The sequence below is a fragment of the Chrysemys picta genome, chromosome 14 (assembly GCF_011386835.1).
Source record: "Chrysemys picta bellii isolate R12L10 chromosome 14, ASM1138683v2, whole genome shotgun sequence".
Classification (NCBI taxonomy): domain Eukaryota; kingdom Metazoa; phylum Chordata; order Testudines; family Emydidae; genus Chrysemys; species Chrysemys picta.
Window position 1 is genome coordinate 22,865,487 of NC_088804.1, and position 25,000 is coordinate 22,890,486.

General features: G+C 40.3%; 1 protein-coding gene across 38 annotated transcripts in view; it reads left to right on the forward strand.

Moving 5' to 3' along the window:
- The window catches only part of ZNF536 (zinc finger protein 536), a 417,537-nt gene that overhangs the window by 88,574 nt on the left and 303,963 nt on the right, over window positions 1-25,000 (forward strand). For 25 of the 38 annotated variants that reach the window (XM_042852207.2, XM_065567134.1, XM_042852194.2 and 22 more), the window contains one exon: window positions 24,664-24,807. The gene's annotated coding sequence lies outside the window, so the exon portion shown is untranslated. Of the gene's footprint in view, window positions 1-15,513; window positions 15,669-24,663; window positions 24,808-25,000 lie in introns of all 38 variants that reach the window. The other 13 variants (XM_065567133.1, XM_065567124.1, XM_042852197.2 and 10 more) reach the window with 2 other exon arrangements.

Below are 25,000 nucleotides of genomic sequence, written 5' to 3' on the forward strand. Positions count from 1 at the left end.
TTTAAAAAATCAAACTAGGGTTCAGACTAACCATACTGTGAAAAGCCTTGGTCCAGGAGTCAATATTTAGCTTTTTCTATCTGTTTGTTCAAAGTGATACCTAGAATATGAAAACAAACCAAATAGAAAAGCAGAGAGATACCTGAAACAGAGATCTACGATTTGGTTTTTTGATTTTTCTTAAAACAAACAAACACATTTTTAAGGGCTAAATTCTGCTCACTTTGGGCAGTGTCTTACTTCAGAAATAGCCCCATTGGTGCTACTCGAAGAGTAAGGATCTACTCATAAGAGTGGCAGAATCTGCCCCTAATGAAATAGGGAAACAGCGAGTGTGTATAAGAGAAGTTACTTGTCTGTGGGTTCCCCCAAGTAAAATTTACAGCAAGCTAAGTGAACCAAGTTTTTTTTTCCCCACTGAAATGCTATCTTACTGAGCATGCAAAGTAATTTTTTTCGTCACCAGTTTCTTAATGAGTTTTCACGTGCCTACTTAATGTGCGTGTATGGCACTACAGTGACCTGATAGATTGTAATGGTTCCAGAGGAGCCATTCCAGGCTATTGGGCAAGTGATCTATGAATTAAAATTTCTTTAACCATTTTGAAGGAGCTATTGTGGTTTATTGTGTAGATGGCACCTGCCTTTTTAATATGTGGACTTATTGTGCATGCATGCCATTTGCGTGGACCTGAGAAATTGTACTGCTGTGGAAGGAAATGTGAGAGGTGGGCCCAAGCAGCAAAATGAGGATGCAGGCAGATTTGAGTCTGGGTTTTGAATTCTCTCCCACCAGAGTTGAAGGGTGTTTGCATCTGTGGTCTGGATTCAGGGGTCAGGTTTGGGCTCATCTCTAGTCATCTCTGCCCTATTGAGAACAGTGACTTACAGAGTAAGAGCTAAATTCTAACCTAAAATCAGCACCACCGATCTCAGGAAAGTGCATGATCTCAGTTGATGATGTAGCTGATAACTTCAGCACAGAACAATGTGGCTATATTACAGCTTGCTGTAATCAGCAGAGATCTCCTTTTGCTCATGACCAACATGTTTGTGCCGTCAGGTCTCCAAGGGAGTAGGTGAATGGTTGAGGAGTAAAAGGGACCACATGCACAACTTCTCCAAATGCCACCACCTTACACATGTGACCCATTGGCAGTGGAAGTTAGAGACTGGGGACCAGCTTGGGTGGTGGAGGCCTCGCTACGTACTCAGTAGAGAGTGGTCAGGAGGAAAGCCTTCTCTTATACAAGCAGCAAGAGAATGGCTGTATCTTATTTGTCTAAGGATATACTAACTGAAGTATAGTGGATGAGTTCCTGGTATTGGATCATAAACACACTCCTCACATAATTTCTACATGTGCCTCACTCTTTACCCCCAAATCTTTACCTTATTATCCATTTATTGAAATATATTGTGGGAAAAGGTAGGAGCATCTTGTGGCATTGTATTTCTGGGAAATGAAACCAGGTCACGTACCTGGTTTGTGGTCCTGGCATGTCACAAACAGGCCTAGTGGTACAGTACAGCATTTTATTCCATTAATGCCTTTTGTTCCACTGAAATACATGCCACCAAATACTGCAGCCCCTACTGCTTTTTTTTAACAGCAGAACTTGTTTGTGACTTGACAGAGGGTCCAGCACATGATTAACATAATGGGCTTTGCCTTTTTTATGTTATGTGATTATGCTGAATAATTTTTTTAAGCGACAATGAATGTGCTTGGAGATATTTTAATTCCCAGTAAGTATTTTCTGGGAAACCACAATTTGCTGAACAACTAAGGAGCCTGTTCTGTGTTTGGCAGCTAGAACAGGGCACTATAAATAAAATGCATTTAAAGAAACCTAAGGGTAGCCTTACAGTTGGATCTAGTTATTGGTTGAGCATTTTCCAAGTGTTTCACTGGTGTCCATCTAGTAACTCCTCCCTATGCCAGACCTGCTAATGTGGATCTCCATTTCAAAATGAGTAGAACATAAGAGGAAATTGGCAAAGCTTGTGGCACACAGAGATTAGCATTGATTTGGTATTTGTACTAAAGCCTCTACAAAGGGTATTTAACTCTAAACTTTTTCTTCATAAGTTTTGTCCATTCAGAAAGTATAGCAAGTGCAATTGCATAGCAAGGCAAAGCACTTAAGCATATGCATTGACATTTAAGCACAAGCTTAAAGTTAAGCACATGTGTTTGCTGACTCAGGGCCTTCATGTCAGTATTTATTTTCCCTTTGTTCCATGTGTATAAGTATTATTAACACCTTTATATTTAGCCAATTGTGAAGCTGTTGTAAATTTTCTGGTAAATACATAATTGAAAGTAACATTTCACATTTGTATTGCGCCTTCAGTGAATTTTATTGTTCATGAACAATATGAAATTGACAGCTGTTGATTCTATCATATTATCCAGATCATTGGGGCAGTAGTACAATCTTCACCATTCGCTTAGCCCTCCTCCCCTCCCAGTGGGGTTCAGTCGTGTACTGGAGGGGGTCACATTTAGGAGATTGGTATCTCCGACCATTAAATCCTTAGTTTCTCAGCTCTTTTTGTTAATTAATGCCATTTGTTGTGTTGACTTTTGTGATGTGCACATCTCTCAGGCTACTCTTCCTGCCTAGGCCTCTGAAGAGCCTTCAGTTGGTAATAATTTTAGAACACTGGGCTGGATATTCAGTGGTGACTTAGAGGTGAATTCTGTCCTATCTCCAGTGCCCTTAGCTATCCAGTTGCCTGTGTCAAATAGTCCCTATGTTCCCTGTATCAAAGATTTCTGATGTCACTATTGAAATTATGTCAAAAAATGTCATACCTAATGTCCATCACTGTAGAATGTTAGTAGAATCAAAGTTTGACAAAAAACCACTTAAGGACAGATATTGAAAGTACTGTTCATCTCTCTCACTCCTCAAGTGCAAGTTATTGCTGCTTAGAAGCAGCTCTGAAATGTGTTAGGGTCGGCCATGAGAATCAAGGCTTCCTGATGCTCCTTCTTGCACCTTTCACTCATTGCAGGAGAATATCAAGTCCATTGACTTCAGTGAAATCTCTCCGGGAGTAAAGTAGTATGCAGGGTGAATAAGGGTAGCAGAAGCAGATCATTACTATATAAAACATCAGCAGACTTTACCAATCTCAGTTAACAGTGATCTTGAATCAAATCTCTCAGATGCTCCAGAAAGTTCAGATATTGTGGATTTTCAAAAGTGCTCAGTGCCATGGTTACTCGGCTGCTATGCTCTCTCTGCACTGCTATGCTCTCTCTGGTCTCTCTGAATGCATCCTCCTAGTCTCAAGCCTTGTGCCTTTCCTGGCATGGATTCATGCGATTCTCCCATTCTGAGGCCTGGCCCCGGGCCTACAATACCCTGTGGATCAACTGTGCTTACCAAGCAGGTCTGATGGAGTTTGACACCTGTGGTTCTTCCTGTTGGGAATCTGACCAGTGGTAAATATAGTGACCAGACAGACTTCTGAAACCAATCTGTTGTTTAATTTCGAGAGTAGGAACAAGGCGTTTAGAGAAAAAGGATTTGAACACAACAGACAGGCATGTGGACTGTCTTACCTAAAGCCCTACCATTCTGTGATGGTGGCCTAGCTTAATACACCTCTACCCCGATATAACGCTGTCCTTGGGAGCCAAAAAATCTTACCGCGTTATAGATGAAACCGCATTATATCGAACTTGATTTGATCCGCCAGCGTGCGCAGCCCCGCCCCCCAGGAGCACTGCATTACTGCGTTATATCCGAATTCGTGTTATGTCGGGTTGCATTATATCGGGGTAGAGGTGTACCTCCACACAGATTCCTGGTTTCTGCAGACAGCTCCTGAACAACTGCTATAGTCCTTTTGATTTTCTGGTTCCCTGGCCATGGCCCTGGTTGTCAAATGCAGTTCTGTAAGATGCCTCGAGCCAGGAGGTAGAATCTTCACTGCTAATGATTCAGGTATTGTCTCTTAGCAGCCCTTGTGTAGTTACGGAGTGGCTTATCTTGAACTATTCTGTTTCCTTTCTGCTTGTTTTCGTTGCCCCTTTAATAAACCAAACCAACATACTCATACAGTTGAACATACCAATAGCCCGGTCAACACGGTATTCATAAATTATTAGAGCAGCTCCATGTCCTTCATGCTCAGTGCTGGCCTAAGTGCTGAAGTCAATGGGAGCAGAGTTAGGTCAGCGCTGAGCACTTCTGAAAATCCCACCTCATCTGTCTTATGGATCAACTGGGTAGGCTCCTAAATATGTGTTTATATTACTAAACAAATGTCTTGCCTTTCAAAAGTGATGAACATCCAGTGTCTCTTAAATGAACAGACTAAAATGATAGGATCATTTTGCATACAATGAATGGGCAATAAACTCTGTAAGTTAGCACATGTTGACTCATTGGCAAATTGCCTCCTTTAGGGGATCTGTTGGGAGCTTTGTGCAACCTGAACCATCTCTCCCCCACACCTGGGCTTTCCTTTGATTGTCTGGCCACCCCCTTCCTTAAGAACCCTGCTGGTGCTGGTTATGGCCTCCTCACAGGTGCTGTCTGTGAGGAAGTAGACAACACACAGAGGAGTTATGGCTGGTCCTGCCTGCAGTAACTTCCATGAGTATTTGTGCTTAAAATTCTGAACCTCCCGGAGTGGAACATGCCATGGAGAATGGCTGTGTCTCTGTCCGCCTCTTTTAACATCTCACATGCCAAACTGTGCAATCCCCACAGTGTTGAGTTTGAGCTGAGAACCTACCTTCCTTCCACTCATTTTAGGGCTTCTCTGCCTCAGACTGTTCTCTGTACCATGTATTGAAGGGGAGCACATGATCGTAAATTTGTATTAGGATAGCTATAAAATGTAAAGCCTCATAACAATGCATTGAGTTAATAGCCTTCAGTGCAACAATAAAGACAGTGAACTTTGTTACTATATACAATCTTAACATGTTTTTCTCTCCTTTCCCTTTAGTTTAAATTTCCATTTCTCATTTTGCAACTATACCATGCAGAAAATACCAGTGCAAGTATAATAATTTAATGGTATTTACTAATATAAATATTTGCTTTTGCAAAGTAGTGTTACACAAAATTCCTGAACTGCAGTCTAAGCAACTGTTGGAATGTTTGAGGTAAGGAACCTGACCTTTGTGAAAATCAACTTAATGAAAACAGGGTTTCCACTGTTTGTAACTTGTGTCTGTACCGAGCGGCCTCGGAATGGCAGGACAGTAAGCAACACACACATTGTTACTTTTGTATTCCAATTGGAAGTTCTTGTCATATGTAATTACACTGATAACTGAAAATATTTTACATGAATTTCAGCGTATTCCTGCAAAGCTTGAAACAGACAGTTTGCAAAAGATAAGGGAAAATAAATTGAATGAGACCTTCATTAAACTAAATTTTACGAGTCACAAAACCTCTGTAAAGAAGAGTATCTTGATTTAGTTTTGTCCTAAAATACAGGTGGAGTTGTTAGCCATATGCTGAAAGTGCAGGGAAGGGAGAGGGAAAAACATATTTGAAATAATCCTGGTTTCCAGAACAATGTCATTTATCCTCCAACTGCCCACATATTTAGTTGTCACTTATTAATGTTTTAAGTGTTTTAATTTATCATGCACCTGAGACTACTGTGTATATTCTGTATTGCTACAGTTGTTACTCAAGTGACATCCACTTTTAACATATGATCAAACCAACTTTCTTAGTTGGACCGAGGAAAATCAAAGACACATCAAAGAATAAAATTTAGCAGTCTTTCCCTCACTTAAAGCTTTTTCCAGATCATAGACAAATATACGGGTGCCTCCTAAAATAGTACACCCTGCCACAAGTTTATTCTTGAGAGCTAAGGAATGTACATGCTATAGGCAGGTGAGTATTTATATTAGGCTCCTGTGCAGTCTGGAACTGGAGAATAGTAGAATTTATCAGAGGTGGGATTGTAGTGGGGACATGCAGTGAAGATGCACTTTATTATTCATGAGGCTGTTTCCCTTATTTTTTTTATTTTTATTTTTTTGTTGTAATGATTTTTGTTGTAAGGGGTCTTGTACTGATTTAATTTTTTTCTTAGCAAAGTAGTTCCACTTAGCTAATTTATTTTTCAGCTTTAAAACATCAGCATTTTATAGATCTGAATTTCACAATGTGTGGATGATTGCTACGTACAATTTGCAAAATTGTGATTAACCAGCCCTGCTTCGAGTCAGTTCTGCCTAATTCACAAAAGGCTTCCAAGAATAGTCTGCACAAAATTCAGTTTGCAAATTGCAGGGCAGATTTTTAGAGGGCAGTTTAAAGAATGAAGTCCTAAGGGTTTTATCTATATTTATATCTCTTGTTAAACCAAACTCTTATGTAAATGTTACAATCTGTAAATAATAAGCCAAGCAGCTTTCTTAAAGGAAAGATTGCATCTATATTTTTTGAGATTTAGCAAAATTATTAACCTACACAGTAGATTAATATACAAGTATCTTTGGAAACAACTAATACTACCCTGGGTCTTCAGCTGTGTTTTATGGATATTTAAAGGTTTAAAAATACATAGACCTTTCATTTTGCAGTAAAAATGGTCTCAAATTGAAAAACACTGTCCTTAGTGATGGCTTGAAAACATGGAGATAGCTTTTGTATACTTTTACTTTTTATAGCCATTAATGTTGCAGTAAATCTTGTATTATTGTATACAGTCTAGATTATTCTTCATTCTTTTGCCTTTGGACAGGAAAGAAATTACTGGCTTCCATCAGTGTTATTGGCAATCCCCATATTCTGACATCTGTTCCTTTCTAAACATTTTACCAACCTTGATGAAATGTAGTTTAGTGTTAGAAGCTGACTTGAAGAAAAAATTGGATGATAAAAAAATAACATTGATTAAACACCAGAAGTAATTTAACCAATGACTATCAATATTTTGATGGCCACTGCAGTATATTTCAGAAAAGCTAGACATCTTATAGAAATTTTAATCATATTTAATCTTTGAATTAAGCTGAATAAATGAATTCTCATATTTTTAAACAGAAGTATGAGAGCCTAATTTCAGTCAATTTTAATCAAACTCTTTGGACTCTGTTCTAAGGAATATGTTGGGCATATTTTACAGTTATTGTGCCATGTGCTTGTCCCAACTAAAAACTTGCTCAATTAATATTTTTAATACACAGCACTGACTTCATTCACCACTCCAGTGTTTCAAGGGAGTTACACCAGCGTAACACTGCAATCATGCAGTGGTGAATCAGGTACTTGGAATGCCCAAGTTGTATGATCCAAAAAAGGTGATATCAGAAACACGGCAGGTGTGTACCCAAAAGATTAGACTGGTGCCAGCTTCTTTAGCCTCCAAAGAGTAGTATATTGCATATACGTTATTTGTAATGAATTGTTAGAGCATGTACATTAGTTTGTTAAACTAAAGGAAGATACAATATAATATAACCACAAATGAAGTGTATGCATATCTCTCTCTCTCACACTCACACACACACACGATTTTGCATATGCGGTTGGATTTTCAAATTTGTTCAACATTGGCCTGGTTCTGCTTCCATTGAAATCAATGGGAGTTTTACCACTGACTTCAGTAGGAGTAGAGTTTGGTCAATACTAAACAAATTTGAAAATCACACCCATTATGAGGCAGATCCTCCACTCCAAATCCAGCTGTGGATATGAACACACAGACATACTGCAGTGCATATGTACCATTTCCGGGCCAAATGTGAAGTTGCAGCTCCTGATGACTTCAGTTAGTGCCACGTGGACATTCAAGAACAGAACTTAGCCTCTGACTATTGGATCTGGTAGGATTCTAAAGCCTTTAGTGGCTTGTATTCTTTTGACTACTTCAACCCAAACTATGCAGATTCCACTGCTGCTGCTGGCCTATTTACAGTGTTTGTGATTTTTCGAGTTTTTGTTTGTGTTCATTTTCTTTCTTTATAGAAAATTTTCATTTGAAGGAAAAAACATTTCCCTAATGTGGGTGCATTAGAGAAGACTGTTCATGCTTGCTATGAAAAATGTTTTCCTCTCATTTCCCAAAAGTCATGCTATTGGGTGGCAGAATCTGAGCGGACTAGGTATGTGGATTGTAAATTTAGCTTTTGCAATCTACTTGTCTGTGCTAATAATAATAATTCACACTTTTCATCCATGCCTCTCTCAACACGCTTTACAAACATTAATGAACACTCTCCGTTCTTCTGTGAAGGATATTTAGTGTAAAGCTGGTTGGAACATTTTTGATGAAATTTCATTTTGTTGCAATATGCTGTTTTGTGGAGGTGTATCCATGTCCATTAATTTTTTGGTGGTGGAAAGGGAAGGCAGAAAATCTCACACTCTATAGCCTAGTGGCTAAGGAATGGCTGGGAAGGGGGTGACCCCTTTGGGTTCAAGCCTATGCTCTTCCTGACTCAGAGTGAGCTGGGATGAAAAATGATGCTCTGAATCAGGAAGAGTAGGGACTTGAACTAAGTTTTCCACATCTAAAGACATTCACCTACCTACCAGGAGACAGCCAGACATACGTACCCCCAAAAGCTCTGATTTTTGATCCAAAATCATACATTTCAATGCAATTCCGTGTCTTAAAAACCTCCAGAAGGTTTTGTTTTCATTACAATGTGGAACAAAACTAAATTTTGAATCCTTGAAAGCATCTGTGAAACAGAATTATCATCCTCTGATCAGCCCTAATGTTTAGTATTCCTAATTTACGGACAGGGAAACTGAGGAACAGAGAGATTTGCCCACGATCACACAGTAAATCAGCAGCCATGCCTGGAATAGGATTCAGGATCCCTAACTACCCAGGCCTGTGTTATAATCAGTAGATACACTCCTTTCCTCATGTTGCCCATAGTGCCTGAGATCCTTCTCATGCCACCTCACATACAGTCTCAAAGCTGTTGATGTTGCTTAGATATCTGTACAGACTATTAGTAGGAACCATCTAAATATCTAACAGATGTATACATTCACTCTGGGATTAATGCATTCTGGACACAGACCCATCATCCTCACACCTCTTCACAATCCCATTATATTTTTTTCACTTGCTCATATGGCATACACCTGTGACATGCTGGCAATGCACGTGCAGTGCAAGAGACCCTCAGGTTCAAAGCCATCCTTGCATCTTTGTTCTCTTATGCATGAACCTATTTGAGTTTTTTTTCTGAGCATTCAGAAGGCTTGTGTGCGCTGTTACTTCTTTAAAATCCCACTATGACCCATGAATATGCTGAATGTAAAAGCAGAAACAAAGCAAGCAGAACGAAATAAATAGACGCGGAGAGACAAAGTAAGAAAAAACGTTGGCAGCCCTTGTGCCAGCCAATATTACTTCTTGTTTTTTATTGCAAACCTGTATACTAACAATAGACCACCACCCCACGCAGCTGGGTGTGTGAATTGAAGGTTCTCTGAATGCTGTGAGTTTTCCAAATGTAGCACAATTATAAGAACACCTGCACTAAAGAACTTTGCACTGAATTTTTTGCAATGTTCACATTCCTCAATTTCTTTCTTGTTCTAATTTCTGCTCAGAAAAAAGTAACTTACAGCATAGGTTTCAGTCATAGGACTTGATCTTACAAGGTGCTAAGGACCTCTTATGAAGTCAGTGGAATTTGAGGGCCATATTGGGTCCTATAATGGAAGGAGGCAATTCAACTTCCAAAGCCAGATCTGCTAATGCATGCAAATCCTGACCAGCAGCCTGTTGTTCTGATCCTGGACCTTCATTGAGAAACTCGGGTATCGGTAATAATAACAGCAACGACAACAAAAATCCAAAGAAAAATAATAATAGTTTGCAAATCTAAGGCTGATGAACATATTATTTCTTGTAACATTTTCTGAAAGTATTCAGCATTGCTGTTTAATTATTGTTTAATGAACAGATATACCCAATCAGTAATGGCAAAAGTGAGGGACTTTTTGGAAGGGAATATCATCTACGACCTTATTATTACTGTTGTTGTTGTTACCTATTACTGTAGCTCCTCTAATGAAACAGGACTTCATTGTGCCCCAGACATGGGCCAGGACCCCATTGTGCTAGGTGCTGGACATATACAGAATAAAAAAGATGGTCTCTGCCCCAAAGGGCTTACAATCTAAGTATGAACCATGAATCTTAAACTCATGAATATGAATAGAAAAGGGGCATCGCAGTTAAAATCTGAACTTCCTTTTCTGTCAGTTTGTTAGCAGAGTAGTTGACAGCCTTGGCCCAGGCTTTAGAGAACTTTTCTCCCACACTGATTCCAGAATTTGGGGCTTACTCCCACCCAAATATCTAGATCAGTGGTTCCCAAACTTGTTCCGCCGCTTGTGCAGGGAAAGCCCCTGGTGGGCAGGGCCGGTTTGTGTACCTGCCACGTCCGCAGGTTTGGCCGATAGCGGCTCCCAGTGGCCGCGGTTCGCTGCTCCAGGCCAATGGGAGCTGCTGGAAGCGGCACGGGCCGAGGGACGTACTGGCTGCTGCTTCCAGCAGCTCCCATTGACCTGGAGCAGCGAACCGCAGCCACTGAGCCGCGATCGGCCGAACCTGCGGACGTGGCAGGTAAATAAACCGGCCCAACCCGCCAGTGGCTTTCCCTGCACAAGCGGCGGAACAAGTTTGGGAACCACTGCTCTAGAGATTTATGTTCATAACTCCTATTAATACTAAGGGCTTGTCCTCACAGGGTGTGTGTGAGTTGTAGAGTAGTCTTAAGTGTTGCACTCTAAATGCCCAAATAGACCCTCCTGGTGTGAACTAAAACTTACCTAGTTTGCATTGATACACTTCCCTTTCAAACAGGACTATGTTAATACAAACCTTTTAGTTTCATGCCATGAGGGTCTACATAGGGCAGTTAGAGCACAACACTTTAGAGCATTTTCTGTAAGAATGGCTCTGCAGGGTCAGGCCAGTGCTCCATCCTGCCTAGATGTCTTCCAGAAGTGGCCAATGCCACGTGCTTCAGAGGGAATGAACAGAACAGGGCAATTATCAAGTGATCCAGTCCATGTCATTCACTCCCAGCTTCTGCAAGTTACAGCATGGGGTTGAATCCCTGGCCATCTTGGCTAATAGCCATTGATGGACCTATCCTCCATAAACTTATCTAATTCTTTTTGAACCTAGTTATAGGTGGCCTTCATAATGAGTTCAAGGGGACTGTGCATTGTGTGAAGTAGTACTTCCTTTTGTTTTAAATCTGATGCCTATTAATTTCATTGGGTGACCCCTGGCTCTCATGTTATGGGAGGGAGTAAATAACACTTCTACTCCACACCATTCATGATTTTTATAGACCCCTATCCTAGCTGCCCTGAGTCATCTCTTTCCCAAGCTGAAAAGTCCCAGTGTTTTTAATCTCTCCTCACCTGGAGATTTTTGTTGCCCTTTTCTGTACCTTTTCCAATCTAATATAGCATTTTTTGAGATGGGGCAACCAGAACTGCATGCAGTATTCAAGATGTGGGCCTACCATGGATTTATATAGATATTTTCTGTCTTTACAGTTCACTCCCCCGTAGTCAGGACTGTATGTCATGTAGACAAGCCCTAAATCTCACCGCACATAGAGATGAGAATATATCCCTTTTTTACTCTATTACTCCAAATGGAAAATGTTGGTGACCATCCAGGCCAGCAATGTATAGCCTGTCATCTTAGCCATGTGTTATTTTGATACAGTGCTATGAATGCATTATGTCTTCGTGATAATTTACATTTTCCATTTCATTTTCTCATCCAAGATTAGGACCTAGTCCAGGATAAACTTGTCTCTGTGGCTTTGGGGAATACAGAAGCTCAGTGAGTCACCCAAGCTTTTGCAGCTTCAGAGGCTACTCCCTACTTCAAGGGGGCAGACCCTCTTAGAGTGAGACATAGGGAGGCAAAGCCAATTCTGAACTCACGTGGCTGCCAAATCCTACCTTCCTTCCTGAAGATGGAACCTGGGACACTCCTGTGACCATCCACCTTGTATTCATGCGCATACTCAGTGAGATATTGGGGAAAGAGGGCTTGATCGAAGATTACTTCAACTCCCATTGATTTCTCTTCACTGGGAACTGGATCAAGTTTAAGAACACTTAAAAGGTTCATTTTCTATCAGGAAGAGAAGAGCAGGCCCAGTGGACCGAATAGCCCTTTCAGCGATTGGGAGAAGGAGAGAGTCTCACAGCAGCAGTGGGGTCTCCTCTTAATTATCATTTCCAAATTATTAGCAGCAGGAATCTTTTCCCCTCTTCCATGCAGTAGCTGGGGTGTGGAAGAGACTGATGCACTCCAGAGGCTGTGTAATGTTTAGGCTGCCTAAATCTCATTGCTGCCCATTGGTTGCTGGATTAAATCAGTGCTTTTCATTGAAAGGTGCACCTTCCACCAAAGGGGGCTGGAGCTAAAGGCGCTGGGGGTGCAGCAGCACCTCCTGGCTTGAAGTGGTTCCTATCATATAGAGGGTTTAAAATTTTGTTCAATGGTTTCCAGCACCCCCACTATAAAAATTGTTCCAGCACTGCTGCTTCCACCTGATCTAGGGGTTGCCTAGTATTGGATTGCAGGACGTCTCCTTCATAGATGATGATGTGTCTTCAAGAGCCATCCAAAGTAGTGTTTTTTTTTTTAACAAAGGCTTGAAGAAAATATTTCTAAAGGCCAAAGCCAACCAATCTGACATGTGTTCTGCCTGTACTAAAGTGGGAACCATATGTATATTTTGGGTGTGAACATGTGTGCAATGCAGCTTTGTCCACATGCCAGTATGTATGTGTCTTTGCATAAACCTAATCTTTTTGTTGCCAAATTACACACACAATTTGAACCCCGGGTTAGACGTAAAGTCATAGGTTCATGATATTTTTTCCATGTGTAGTGTTCTTTGTTTACAACCAAAATCCTCTAAAGATTAAACTTAAAAAGACGGTGTGATTTAATGGATTTAGGGTCAGATTCTAACCTTCCGTCTGAGGCAGGCATGGCTTCAAAATTCAATAGTGATCAATGATTGTTTCAGTAATGGAGCAATGACCACCCACCATTGTTCTGTGCTCGTATCTATGCCTGGACTGCAAAAAGGGATGGGTGTACTATTCAAATGAATGTAAAACTGAATAAGAAGAGACAGAGATGTACACCAACACAGAGCAAAAGGGAATTTCTCTGCCATTGTAGTGTAATGTACTACACTCATGATCGTCCAGGAATCTCTTAGAAAAAACTTGACATAAAGCAGTGTGCTATGTCAAGGCTGCTTTTATGCCCCAGCACTGCAGAAGGATAAGATGGAAGGTTCTGCTTGCATGAATCCCTTTGCAGGATCGTGGCTTAAGTTAGCAACTCTTCCGCCACATAGATCAATGTGGAGTGGAGTGCTTTTTATAAAGAGAGCAGACATTCAAATATATCATGTGGACTTTAGCACTTCTTAGTGTTTCAATTATAAAGTTATGTTTTTCCAGTGCATTCTCCAAGATTTTGACTAGTTTATATTTTGTTTTATAGGCACTAGCGTCTCTATTCATTTCTGCTCTTAAAAAAAATCAGCACATTCTTATTATAAGTTTGGGATCAAATCCTGGGGGCTGCTTTGCTCCTCTCTGGTGGTCCAAAGCAACCATAAAACAGGAACTGGAACCTGGAAAATTCCTATCTCCAAGGGAATCCTTGGGTAGTGTGGGGCTGCTATAGCCGTTATGTGCCTATCCCTTCCTAGCTCAGGGGACAAGGTGGGCGGAAGTGGCTACCCTTGGCTGATGGACTGGCCCCTTGAGGCTTCTGGCAGACATCTGAAGCAGCTAGAACAGTTCTGAGGTTTGGCCTACTGTACCCGGAGGATTGGGTCAGAAGTTGAACAAACTCAGAATGGGTGGGGGGAGTGTGAAAATTGGTGGTGGCCTATAGTCAAATCTGCACCTTCCTCTTCAGCTGTGCTGAGTTTTCAGGATGTGGGCCTTAAATGGTAAGTTCTTTGCGGGTGAAAACTATGCCATCCTACAGTTCCTAGCACATTGTGGGTGTTAATGCTGTATAAATGTAAGTCAAATAACACTTCAGGCTGAAGGGATGTTGCGGTGAAAGAGCTGTCTGGAGTCTGTTTAATGGGTTCCCTTCTCCTCCCCCCCACCTCCTTTGCCACCACAGTCTTGCTAGTGAGAGATATAGCAAAATGCTTGCCACGAATAATTTATTGTATAATATCCTTTGCAAATTCCTGCTATGACTTGATGATCAGTTATTTTTCAAGGAAAGTGGGGTGTTTCCAGTGCCTGTGTTTTAATTTCACTTATAATTATCTCCACATAAGTCTTCAATTTTGGATCTTGAATTGGATACACATGCACACTGACTTGCATGGAAAAGATCAGTGACAAAAATCACATGACATTTCCATACTGTAATTATTTTCTGAATCAGGCCCAGAGTCTTTGGGAGTTCTGGAAAATGTACATAAAGCTGTTTTGTGTTTATCTACAGGACTTACAGCTTAATTCAGGTTTTTATGTGCATGGGTAAATCCTTCTAAATGGAGAAAGCTTCCTAGAAAGTTTTCATAGTACCATCTTTCACGGTAGCACAGGGTGGTGTCTTGAAACATTAGAACCTTAAAAGGGACACCATGAACTTGAAATCTAGTGTGAAAAGGTCTGTAATTAGTTTTACTTCCTATACCAGCTCTTGAGTCCTCTTGGTTTTATAATCACATTCTCCTATTCTTAAAAAAAAAAAAAGAGAACAACCCACATAAAGAGCAGAACAAATAGATTCATACATGGTACAGAGGGAATGGGTGAAACTGAGTATACATAAAGTGCTGTTTTGCACACAAACTACATGTACAAAAAAACAGAGAAATGCTTTTTCCCTCTAATGTTTTGGATATTAGAATCTTAGGTGTTATTTTGTACTATGTAAAAAATGTTCAGAAAGATGTGTGATTTTTAAGTTGCCCTTTATTATCTTGGCACATCACCACAAGAAACTTGGAATTTTCATGCACCCTACATGCATTAAATAATAATCTGTCTTTCCAAAAAGCAGTAGGTCCTACACTGCTCATCATGAACACATTGGGGATGGGACAATAAAGAATATGAATAAAAACGATAAAAGGTGGCAATATAAATAACTTATCATTTTGAAGAGAATAAAGAAATGTCAGAAAAGTTGATATGTAAATTACAATTTCTCTAACCTTCCCCATAGCTTAAACTTATGTACTGGGCTGAGCCTGCCCTCCCATTTTATATACGCTAGACCTGTGTGAACTCTTTCCATTCTGGTGTGTACCACAGCAGTGAATTTTCTTGTCCTTCCGGTTTATGCACAAATTCCAAGCCATACATCCATAAGCAGTTTGCATTAATACACATGCAAAATCCTGGTTTCACGTTTTCCAACAAACCTAAGCTCTTGCAGTTGTGTTTCATTGTGAACCAAGAGGTGTTGCCTGTGAGTTCAAGCAATCCTATTGTTTCTAATGTGCAGCCCAGGCACTACTGAATCTAACCTGTGCACTGTGCAGGGTCACAGGACTACGTTGGCAAATCAGTGCTTAACAAACTAATGAAGACAAGCAGCAGAAGCAGCAGCAGCGCTGGCCTTCTCCACAGCAGGGTTCCACAGATGTTTCAGATAACACAGTGAGTTTCGCTGACAAAATACGTATGTAATATATAAAATTAAAATAATGGGAATTGAAAGAAAAAACAGGGGCACTCCAACCCACCCATGTGAAGCTGATTTTTATTTATAAATGAGCAGCTGAATACAACTGTTGTTCAGCTACACAGAAACAAAAATAAATACTAAGAAGAAACAGACTGAGCTGGATCAGAGACCTAGGACTGAAATTCTCTCTTCTTTCCTCCCTCTGCCATCTGAGCCCCGGAATAGTACACTTGGTTCCAGATCTTGAGCTGATGTATATCTGTGTAGTTCCATTGTATTGAGCTCTGCTGACTTACATCAGCTGAGGATCTGGCCACAGGGATGGATGGAGTGAACTGTATTGTGAAAATTTTCTTTTGTAAACCTAGGGAACAACTCGGTCATAATAAAATAGTAGCCGAAGGAATTACAGAGGTGGCCCTTAATCTTGTGATACAATTGGGCAGGTTTCTGCTGCTTCAGTGATGTAAAGTTCTGCCCTTAAATCAAGTGGATCTTCCCCATGGAGGATTTAGTTCAGAGCTGAGGAATCTTTGGGTGGTATATTGCTGATGTAGCTGCTCCAACACCACAGATGTTCTGGTGGAAGGTGGCTGGAGAAAAGGGAGCATAGACAGGGATCCATCCTGATCCCCCCACAACCAGAAAGTCCCCTTGGAGCCATTGTCAGCCAGGATACATTATAGCAGCCCTTAAGATGTTCTGATTTTATGTTGGGGGCCAGCCCAGCAACAGATTTGCCCCAAGATCAGGGAAGCACATCGCAAGGGGCCTTAAAGTCACCTTTGTACCTTCCCCACCCTTGAACTGTGCTGCTGAATGTTCCTTGGGCACAGCTCAGGAGCTAGACAAGAGTGTGTATTGTGTAGGCCCCTTTTGAGGAATAATGTACTATTGGGCTCAGTGTGATGGGACAGGAAACACATATTAGATATATTACTAAATTTATCCTAGTAAAACTGGGAGATACGTTAGTCAGGTCAGATATAAAGTGAAAGTAAGACAGTTCCCAGAGGAATTGTGGAAGGCAATGTATTTACTAGGCCACTGTATGACCGAGTCACAGAGAAACAGCGGCTTAGACTAGGAAAAATCCCACCTCCACCCTACGCTGAATCAGAGTGGTCAGATGAAATGCAGCCCTTTCCTCTGAAAAAATAGTTGTTGAGTGGGGCTGACCATCTTAATGACCTGGGATTGGTTTAGCCAATTGGGGCAAAGGAGATGTACTGTATGATTTCCATCATGCTACCCACCCTAAGAAACCAGACTTGAACTCCAAATGCAGTAACCACAGGGCTGAGGATCTATATGTATATTTGTGTATGGATTGCGCTATCAGTACCAAATCTATATGATCAGTGTGCATTTAGTTACAGCTGGAAAAACTACTGTATTGTGATAGCCTGATGTTGTAAAGTGGTTAAGGTCCCTTGGGACTCTTGACAGGGTGTTTTGATTTTGGCCCTGCATTGTATGTATCTACGTATGTACCACATTCAGAATATGAGGTTGTTTCAGCTATGAGGATGAAGGGTGTGCATTACCTACAGTGAAATCTCACGACCAACAAAACTGAGTTGCCAAATGTAGGTAACCTTTTTTTTTTTAATAGTAGGCTCTGAAAACAGGGCATATAAAGGCAGGGGTCGCCTATTGCATTTTTTTAAATAGAGAAAATAAAACAAAAATTACCCTGCATTTTTTTATGAGCAGTCTGTCATGATCGAAGTCCACCTTGGACCCAGAGTCACCAAGCAGCCCATAAGATACCTTTATTCAGCCCAATCAGAGACTTTGTATGTAACTGAAAAGACCAGAATAGAGTCCTTTTTGAACAAGGTTAGAAAGGATAGAAACAATCGGCTTATATCAAGTATTTTTACTTCATAGGAATGTGGTTCTGCTTGCTGAAAACGTATCTTTTGCATGGAATACAAGCATAATCCTGTGCCTACTTTGCCCTTAGAGTAAAAGTATGCTTAATAGCAATTTCAGAAAAGAATCTATTTAAAGCCTGTTGAGCAGAATATCCACTTATAGATGGAAACTATAAGTGAATAATGTTAATGGAGTTCTGTTTTGTAAAACGCATAGGACAACTAATAGAATCAAGCTACTATAAAAGTGGATTATTGAATTACATTTAAGAGAGTCCCTAATTTATTACCTTTGAAAATAGTTTTTAGAGCTGTCTGCTTGATGGGTTTTTGTAAATTCCAGGCTTTCTTCATGCAAAAAGTTTTCAGGAGTCTCACCTCATGCACTATATTAGAGTCAGATCACTTTTTGTGCTATTATAAGTTCTAAGAGGCATATCAGTATTTCCACTAAAATACAAATGTTCAAGGGGCTAATTACTGCAGACAGAATCGCTCCTAGGAAAAACTTACCACATTTGCAAAGTCTTAGTCTGGGAGTAAATTTGGGCCCCTAGTTCGGAACATAGAATTTCCACACCACATAGGATGAGTCTAGTGGTCCATCCTGTTGGGTGTCCTGTCTCTGACAATGTCCAGCACTAGATGCTGCAGAGGAAGGTAAAACATCCCTGTAATGGTCAGTTATAAAATACCCTTCTCAAAAGCCGAAGTTTGTTCCTATTTCCCATCGCTAGGTGGTTGGTTTATTCTCTGGAAAATGAGAATTTATACCCCTTTTATTTTTCTCTACGTAACAGTACTGTAGTTGTTCAGGTTATCCGTATAACTATCATTTTATTAATGCTGCCAAGCTCTTGGGCTCAGTGATATCTTGTGGTAGCATGTGCCACAGATTAACAATGCAGTGTGTAAAAATAATTTTTAAAATGTTTCTTTTTATCAGGTTTAATATGTTGCCTTTCCATTTCCTTGGCTATCCCTTTGTTCTTGTATTCTGTGTGAGGGTAAAGAGGAGACCCTGACTGACCTTCGGTACGCTGTTCAATATTGTAGGCAGAGCTGCTTGTAGTTAAGATCACCTGACACTTCCCATTATAAAACGCTATAATAAATTTAATATCTCATTTCTTAATACCATCCCAAGATTTTCTGCTTGGGGGCTGTGCCTGGGTGGTACCACTCATTGCCACTCAAAAGAGGCAGAGAGAGGGGTGGCCTGTGCTTCCTTTCACTTGCACAAGCATATATGGGAGCACCAGGTGCACCCTGTTAAGAGCTGTAGCTGCAGGAGAGAGCTGTGAAGCTTCAGGAGGCCTTGCACTTCCCTGTAGCACAGTAGCTCTCTGAGCTCTTGCTTGGGCGGTGTAGTTCCATGCTGCCCCAAATATGGGGGCACTGGTTCACAGACACAAGCGAGCCCCTTGCGCCAAATTTCAGAGAACACAAAACTGAATTTGCTAGTTTAGAAAAAGCTTCATTTGTTTTATTTTTTGCAAAGGTAGATTTAGCGAGATAGAACATAACATCCCATAAATCATGTTTGTGGGTCAAGTTAATCTGTGCAATAGACCTCTTCCTACTCCTAGTGCTGTAGGACCAGGGTCAATAGACATACAGCACATGTGTATAGTCAGAGGTAGACCAGAAGAAAAGTTAGAATTCTGTGGTAAATTGCATTTACACGTCTGCATTTTATACCTTTAAGTCATATTAAAATGAAACTGCACTATGGATCCCACCACAGGCAACCTCTTGTCTTAAACATCCACTTAAAAGTATCCCCATGTGGCGCCTGATATAATTTATCTTGACCTTTAGTTAAAGACCACCTATATTAGGTCACCAGTTTTTGCTGCTCCATATGGTGGTCGCTTAACACAGGTTTAAGTGTAAACACAAAGTACAGTGTTTCAGTGACACAAAAGCAGGGAACCCAGTCTATTAGAGCCAGGAAATTCAAAACAGAGGGTGATATTCTGTCTGTAACTTACCACAAATGCTACAGTGTTGTGTACACAGTTGGTCTTAATCTTAATTTTTTTGTGACTCTTGCTGGTTTGATACTATAGCTTTCATGTGGTTTAACTAAGATTTTCTTGTTGGTGTTTTATCGATACTCTTCTAAAAATGAAATTATACTATTGTTCAGTATGCTTGGCAATGCGCAAGGTGTAAGGAAAGACTTTGTCCCTGCCACAAGGAACTTACAATCTAAGTACATTTAGTGGAAACATCCTTTGAAGCAGTGGGGTGGTTTTCTTAATGGCAATGAAAGAATGTCCAGGCAAATACCTTACAGCCCTCAATTCATTTTCCTGTGAAATTTTCTAATGCCTTTAGTTTTCCCTCACCCCTATTTCCAGTTATCAGATATAGAATCTTGACAAATTATTGTTAATTGCATAGTAAAGAGAACAGTATTGTTGGCCCCAAAACAGATTACAATGTCTTATTACAGAATTTTCATAGACCACAAACCACTATCTCTACCAGTTATAACAAAGTTTAGCTTCAAAAAGCTGCTAAAAAGCATGTATTGAGTAATAACTCGTGCTCTTACTGTAAGTGGTTCAAAAGCAAATCTGGCTAGTTCATTGTAGTTGTGCTCATAGACACACCCATGCAAAGTGAGGTGAGAAGGTGTGCACAGAAAGGGCTGTGTTTCCAACACTGACCCCTGTTTATGGGTGCTAATCACTGTGACTCCAATTATTTGTGGCTGCAGTTGAGGTTAACTGAACATCTCGACTCCTGATTTGTAGGCACAGTCATGTACCTAGACATCCAGTTTGACTGTGCCCCCATTCATGTGTGTCTGCGTAACCCACTATTCAGTGTGTACTACATGTTCACATCTTTACTTGATCCATAGAGGATATGAGTCCCTCAGCAGCAGCTAGGGGACTTATTTCTTTAGCTCAAGCTGTAGAAAGCCAATGTCTGAGCTCTGGAGATCTCTGGTTCAGTCCCGAAGATGGAGATTATTACACCCACAAAATGGCAAGCACAAAAACTGAGTCCTGGTAAAGGATAGTTGAAAATGTGGTCAGATTTTCTTATTACCAAGACAATCTTCTCTTCTTATAAATCCTCATGAAGATGTTGGAATGGTTTTCTTTTCTTTTCTTTTCTTTTCTTTTCTTTTCTTTTCTTTTCTTTTCTTTTCACAAAACCTCTAGCCATTTAACTTGTATATCCTGTTGCACCTGATCAGCATTTCACATGGCATATTCACGCACAAAAATATATTAGAAGAGTTCAGGTTGTGACACAAGCCACCAAAATAAATCAAGGGGTGCTAAGGTGAACATGTGTTTTATGTAATCCTATATTTTTCAAATGTCCTCAATTCCTACGACAAAAGGGAAGCCTTCCAGTACATCTCTGGTGAATTTAGGAGATGTGCTGGACTTCCAACTTTTGCCTCTAAATATGATTATATCAGGATGTATTAAAGATTGGAAAGTTTGCATCAGTGTGTACTCGTTTATGTGGTATTTTCATTAAGACCAGTATTGGCCAGCATAGAAGCTAACATTACTGAATAGGTTGAATAGTACACTTTTTCTGTAACTTTCTTGCTTCTGTTTTTTCTGTTTGCACCCCCCCCCCCCAAAATAGCCTGAGCCATGAAGTTTAGATCGAAATACAAACTTTCCCAGAGTTTTGGGGTGTTCTAATCTAGGGAAATCTAGTAGTGCCAAATTTCATCTCCAAATCTGAACTTTCCCAAAGTTTAGTGTGTTTGTAAGGCATACATAAAAACTGTGTGAGCTCATCCAGGTTTGGCCTTGGGTGTGTTAGGCTACATACATGCTATGAGCTAGTGGTGGGATTCTCTGCTCATGTACACCTACTAGGGTAGCTCTGGTAGAAGAAACCCGAGTATAAATAGCAGCATAGTTGTGGTAGCACAGGGAGCAGGAGCGGGGCACGGCTGAGCTGAGTAGATACCAACTGGTTTCAGGCAGGTCTGTACTCAGCATGGCGAAGCTATGCTGCTGTTACCCATGCCGTCATGGCTACACTGCTGTCTATACTTCTGCTAGCTCATTGAGAGCTAGCTTGAGGATGTGCACATGAGCAGAGGATTCAGACCCCTAGCTTGTAGCATAGGTGAACTCTTCATTGTGACAGAATCAGGTTCTAGTGTAACTCTCTAGGAAACAGGGATTCAGTAGGATTCTTCCAGAGTTGAACCCCAAACTCATTAAAATATTACAATAAAGTAATTAATGCACATGGCCACTAGACACTCTTAAAATGTAAATTTCACAGCTGTAAGAAATTAGATTTGTTTAAAAATAACAGAAGGCCCAAGTACAAATTATGGAGTAAGTGCCTATAAAATTTCAAACTTGGTTTTAAGGCACAGCTAATTTTTTTTACTAGTTCATTTGCTTTAGCACTGGTATTCAGAGACAGATCCATTTCTCTTTGCCTTTAGGTATATACTACTTTGGTGCCAATTTGCCTCTAAACTGGTGGTCAGACAGACACCAGAGTGGAATCAATTAGTCAATGGTTTTCTCTCATCAGGTGAAGGGGCTAGAGTGCAAGGAAATATTTTCAATGAACCTCAGTCCCCTCTGAACTATATCTTGTGTTCAGTGTTTGATGGGTTTGCAAACTACAGCATGTGATTGCAAAGTTCAGTGAACACTTGTCTGAGTTATTTGCACAGCTGGGAAGATAGGTAACTTTCAGCCCCACAACGCATGTCAGCTCTATGTCAATAAGCCTTGGGAACACCCCTTTATCACCTTATGTAAAAGCACGAGGGCCTGGGCTTTCCTGCAGTGGGCAGGTGGCAAGTTGGTCAAACTCAAACCTCCAAGCAAACCTGCAGGGATTCATTTGCTTCTGAGCCCGGAGAACAACACACTAGAGAGTTCATTTAGCCTTAGATAGCACTTGATCTCTGGGTATTGTGCATGGTAGGCACTTGAACTAGTTTCCTCAAAGCCCATAAAAAGTTGGTGAGGAAAAGGGAACCTCCTTTTGTCTAAGCCAGTAGAAGCCATGCTAGGCTTGTTTCATCAGCAGGTTGTGACTTATGGGCTTGCTCCTGCTCCACCGAAGTCAGTGACAAAACTCCCTTCATCATCTGGCCCTATATGCCTTACGTTTTCCTGCCATTTCAAAATATGCTCACAGAGCCAAAACCCCTCTCATCACCTATTCTTGTGTCCAAGACAGAAGGCCAAGGCCATGAGCTTGAGCACCGTCCCTCTTTACTGAGTAGACTGAATGACAGGGCAGAGCATGGACTCTCTTGGACCTCACTCACATATATGGTGCTACAACTGCCTCTTTGCAGGCCAACTTGTAGCATAGTATATTAAATGGTGGGAGGGAAGAATATGAAGCAGAGTGTGTATCAGATGAGCCATGCTGAGGATCCACTGCAAATCTATATTATGTGCGTAAGTAGACAAAGTTCAGATTATGGCCTCCTAATGTTATTTTCATGCTATTGTTTTAAAACATAATTATAAATCAAATTGCATTTGAGAAGTGAAGCTGACAATAGTGAGCTGAAACACTGTAAGGGCTGCTTCAAAAATAGCTCCTTTCAAACATTATTAGTAGTTAGAGAAAGAAAAGTATAGGTTGATCAGCCAGATTTCGCTATACCATTTGTATTTGAGATATGAGAATTTAAGTATTCGGATGTTCGTATGGTCTCTGGTGCTATAGCTCAAGGTCTTTCTTCTTCACCCAGGGGCTGCTTTTCCAGAGTTTTGGTTCATTACTTTAGGCTTAAGCAGGAGGTATGTCAGTTTTCCACATTGCTTCATTTTAGCTGCTACTTTCCTCTCTCTCTTCCCATTCCTTACCATAATTATTTGTCTAAGCAGGAAACCTTTATTCTGGAAAGAATAACAGACATCTTGGGAAGAGTGATGTTGGGTGTCTCAGTTTTTGGGTGGCCAACTTGAGACACTTAGGTGTGAAAAGTGCTGAGCACTAGAAATTCCCATTTCATTTGATGGGAACTACTCATGTGGGTAAAATTATGCATGTGCTTATGTGTTAGCTGGACTGTGATCCAGGAATGATACAACTAGTAAAACCTAGGCTTTATAAAGAGTAAAAATAATCAGTTAAGTCAATATAGGTAACATTTCTAATACCCTTACAATTCATACAGTTGCTTTAAAAAGGTGGGAGGGGCAGGGGAGTTATATAAAAATCATATTAGGCTCCCCAGCAACTTGGACTAAAAAGTAACTAATCGACCAATAAATATAGAATATTTAACAGGCCGTTAAAAAGACTTGAACTACTTGGCTATGACCTATAGTAGGGATTATTGTATCTACCTTATGGGTAGTTGTTGTTAGATCTGAACTAACAGTTAATAGTGGATCATGTATTTACATTTTGCTTTTTTCCTCATTTGTGAGAATGTCCAATTTATTTGTTCAACTATTTGCAACTTTCTTCAATAAATAATTCTTGGATTGTAGATTGTTCACAAATTTAGAATATTTACAAATCATTCCATCATGGCTGTCTACCTAAATCACCTTGTTTTTTCTTTTCACTGATTGGATGAGTTGTGCAATTACCTGATACTGTGCAAAATGCAAACTGTGAATATTACCACTGAATATACCACTCAGATTTTTTTTGCTGTGTTACTCAGTTACTTAAGTTATCCATTTAGGAACAGAAGCAGTACCACATGACCTCTTTAACTAACCAACACACTGCAAATTCAGAATTGTATATTCAAATGTACACTTTTGTTCGTTGTTGATGGCTTATGTAAGTCAAATATGGGTATTTCTGTCTGCTGATTGGGTGGCTCATGTAATTAAACAATACGGTATGAATTGCAAATTGAAAATGAAATGTGAAATCAGCAAATATTCAAGCATTTGACCTAAAGATTCATTGTAAGGAAGTATTACTGTTGATGACGTTTAGGCACTCCCAACTTAGCAGAGAAACAAAAAGGAAAAGTGAACAGTCAAAGGCTGCCAACACTATTAAATTTGCTTTTGAATTTGAGTGAATATTCCCTGACCTTGTTTTCCACTGTTTGCTCAGCTGTAATGATTCTCCCATTTTACAGATGGGTAAACTGCGGCAAAGAGGTTAAGTGATCTGTTCGAGGCCACAGAGGGTGCCAGCATCAGAGCCAGGAGTAGAATTAAGGAATTCTTACCACCTCGTCATGTGCATAGACTACTAGACTACACTGCTGTAACTGCTACAGGTAAGAAAAATATTGCATAAATTGATTATTATTAATAATAATTACTTGTATTACCATAGCGCTTAGGAGCCCTAGTCAATGATGAATTTAATTCATTGGTTAGTAAATTCAAAATCCACCCAGAAAAGGTCAGAGAGCTACGTAATGTTCCGCAGCATTGGCTGTTAGCTGAAGGATGTGTAAAACCACATAG